The following is a 3,804-nucleotide window of genomic DNA, read 5'->3' as shown; positions in this document are numbered from 1 at the left end:
CTGTCCAAGCTTCTCTCACTGCGTCTTAGGCTCCGACTCTAGAACAGCCCCCGCCACCACCCTGCTGCTTGCCTGCTTCTGTGCCATCCCGCAGTGTCTGGTGAGGGTCTGACAGAGTGTGTAGCCGTCGGGGTGGGCCCGGCTGCTCCCTCGTGTCGGTGGAGAAGGGCACGTGGTCATTCTTTCAGATGGACGGTGTGTGGGGAGCCCCAGCCAGCCAGCTCCTGCTTCATCCTTCACGCTCCCACCAGCCGCAGAGAACCCCCTGAGCTTCTGAAATTTTGTTTTAGGTGTAGATGGGCCCTCCCCTACCTGGCATCAGCCATTCTCCAAGGACGCTGGTTCTCAGTGTGGGACTGTCCTTAGCAGCCAAGGTTTGGGGGCTGGGGGTGCTCACAGTCACTGGGGTGCCATCACCTTGGTGCCACTTGAGACAGGTAATCAACACGATGTATTTTGCTCTGGCACCTGCGATCAAACCCAGCCCCACGGGTGTTCCTTGCCGCCCCTTCCACGTCTGACTCCCGTAGTAAGAGTCTGGGGCCCAATGGTCTCTCCTGCTCCATCTCTCCTGCTGTGCCTGTCATGTAACTTAGAGACCACAGCATTAGAGACCACGGCATTAGAGACCACGGCATTACAGACCACGGCATTACAGACCACGGCATTACGGACCACGGCATTAGGGAACCACAGTATTAGAGCTGCTGTTCTCCATAACAGACAAGCCCAGCAAAGCTTAAAGTGACTTGAATTCATTTTTCTCTCTTAGTTGGTTAGTGTTACTGGTCTCACCCTACTGCTAAATCCATGTTTCTGTTTTTTTTTTTTTTACTACTTTGTACTATTTTTTTTTAATGTTAAAATATAAGCAAAAATCACAAACAAAATTATACTCAAACATGTTCTCTGTCCAGCTCCCGTTGGTCACCACCCGACTAGCCTCTACCCGCTCCTCTGCACGTTGGGTGCAGTGTGCACAGATGGTCATCCGTCCTCAGCCTCCCTCCTGTGGTCACACGTGTCTTCATCATATGTCCTCACTGAACGCCTGCCCTGGAAGTCAACTCATACCCTTCTTGCAGGTCTTTCTCATGCATTTGACAGGTACTTTATCGCATGGATTTCTGTCCACCCCGCCCAGAACTCCCACCAACCTCAGTGGAGAAGGGAATAATGGGACCATTGGAGATTAGTCAAGGCCTGGGGTACAGCTGGACCATGAGGTCAGTTTTGCAAAAGAATCTTAAGCCACCTGTTCAAGGCACCCAGGCCACGGCGCAGGGACAGACACAGCCACAGATACAGCCTTGATCTGGGGGAGGGGCGCGGGGGTGCTGTTCCACGGGGCTCCCTGGGAACCCGCCCCTGGAGGCCTTGAAAATGCACCAGTGGGCTTCGGGGCGAGCGCACAGTGGCTTCATCAGATCGTGAAAGGAGTTTATTACTAAAAAAAAATCTCCCTCAAGTTAAGGAGCCCGGAGGTGGTGGCCAGGGGGCCAGCGGCTCCCAGACAGCGGCGGCTGTTGAATGTTGAACCGGTTGCCCGAGCCCAAGCGCCAGCAAGGAGGACCCTCCCAGCATCGCCACTCCTGGCCCCGCCTGCGCCGTGCCTGTTACTCCATGTGTCTGTGACAAGAGCTGATCGGGAGCCATCCGGGGCACAGCAGCCCTGAGGCCACGACGTGGGCCAGTGCTGAAGCTGGGACTGGAGTCCTGGGGAGGCCACATGGAGGCTTCGCCCCAGCCTGATCTCTACTGACACACGGCATCTGCATCCCCGACTCAGGGAGGAAGTGGGGACGCACCCGAGAAGGGGGGGCACACGGTGAGCATCCACAGCCTCCTTCCTGCGGGCTCCCCTCCTCACAGCCGCAGCCAGACAGCCCCTCAGCAGCTGCACATCACCGCGCGCTCGGGATTCCTGCTCGCCCTGTGGCCCCGTCACCTCCTTACCACAGCCTCTGGAAGTGCTCTGTTCCCGGGAGCCGCCATTTCTCCTCCACTGGGCCCGGCTCCACCTGGGCCAGCAAGCGCCAGGCTCCGGCATCGGCTCCCGGGGCACCGTGGCCTGCAGGACGGCCACCCCGGCCTCCAGGCACGGATGCTTTCCCCCAGACAGAGCGCCCTGGCGGGGTCTGCCGGTCCCCGGACACCTGTGGGTGTGTCTCTCTCTACGCAACGTCCTCAAAGCTGCAAAGGGAGCTTTTCTCACCGAAATGCTTCATGTCAGTAACGAAGACACAAGCGCCAAAGCCAACGGACTTCATTATTTTTTAAAGTTCACGCTAGAGCATTTGCGCCCCGCCCGCGTGGTCCCGCTGCTCCGTCCTGCGAGAGCGCCCCGCGGGCAGCCAGCAGGCCCCGCGCCTCTGAATGCTGGTGCTGCTGGGAAAATAGACCCATTGATACGGAGGTGCCCGGCGGGGATACAATGAATAAGGAATGGAGAGAATCCACTTATTTGAAATTATTGCAGCAAGATGTTGTCATTCCACTTTCACTTGATTGCATTCTTCTTGAAATTGGTCTTTTTCCATGCTTCTCTCTGGAGGGAGGTGAGGAATGTTTCCAATATTTCACAAGGAGCTCCCCCTCTTAAGGACATCCTTGTGTTTCAACTCTGGGCTTGGCCTCAACGGAGCGCAAGGGCATTTTCCATGAGGTCCTTTGGAGAAAGCTTGGATCCTGGGGTCTCTGATCCATCCTGAAATCCCCCCTCTCCTGATAAGCAGCTGCCTCAATGGCACCCACTGGCCAGATGGAGTTCACCCCCCGCCAGCACCCCCAAGTGGGGGCACCCAATGCACCCCAAATGCAGACTCACCCTGCTCGGTGGCGCTGGAGGCCTGTGCGCGACGGGAAATTCACCAGAAGTAAAATTTGTTTTTAATTGTACATGATCTTGAGGGGGAAAGACAACGCGCTGTTCCCTGCTGTAATTAGAGGTTAACGGGGTGGGGGGGGGGGTCGCTCAACGGCTTTCTCTGGGGCGATGAGAATGTTCTGGAATCAGAGTGGTAACATCTGCACAACTTTGTGAATGTAAGAAAACAGCTGAATTGTATCCGCTGAAAGGGCACATTTTATAGGACGTGACTTGTATCCCAATTTGATAAAAAAAAATTCGCCGGCCGGAGACCTGGAAGCCGTTTCTCCCCGCGCTCCGGTTGCGCACGTCCTGCTGTCCAGCTCCGCCTTTCGCCGGGGCCCACACAGGGGACGCAGGGCGGGGACGGGGCAGCGGGCGGGGCCGAGCCGCCGTGAGTGTTGGGCTCTGGGAGGACAAGGACCCCCGCCCTGCCCGAAGCCCCGCTCTGTGGCCACACGCTGGGCCAGGCGGACCCGCAGCCTGAAGTGAAGCCGGGGAAGAAAAGGGACGAGCAGTTCCGATAAAGCCATCCTGCGCTAAAGGCGGTCCAGTCCTCCGGGGGACGTCGGGGTGAGAGATGACCCAGGCACTGGGCTGTCTGGGCTGTCCTGAGGCCAGGGAGCCCCCATTGTGGTAGAAGCCTGAGCTGAGAGTGGAGAGCTGACGCTCGACTGGAAAGCTCTCCCAAGTTGGGACAATTGAATGGGGTTTTGCGGGATGAGTAGAAGTCGACCAGGAGACTGCTGTGCCCCAGCAGAGGCGCCCTGAGCATATTCAGGGCAAGTGGAGGACCCGCGTCCCGTGTGGGGGAGGTCAGAAAGGCCAAAGTGAGAAGCCCTCACTTGCGCCCCGAAAAGGGGATCCAGCAAAATGCTTTCAGAAGGTGCAGAAGAGGCGCACTGTGTGCTGAGAACACCCACGCTGGAGGGGCA

Source organism: Talpa europaea, assembly GCF_964194135.1.
Source record: "Talpa europaea genome assembly, chromosome: 1".
Classification (NCBI taxonomy): Eukaryota; Metazoa; Chordata; class Mammalia; order Eulipotyphla; family Talpidae; genus Talpa; species Talpa europaea.
The sequence above is the reverse complement of the archived record's forward strand: the minus strand, read 5'-3'. Positions refer to the sequence as shown.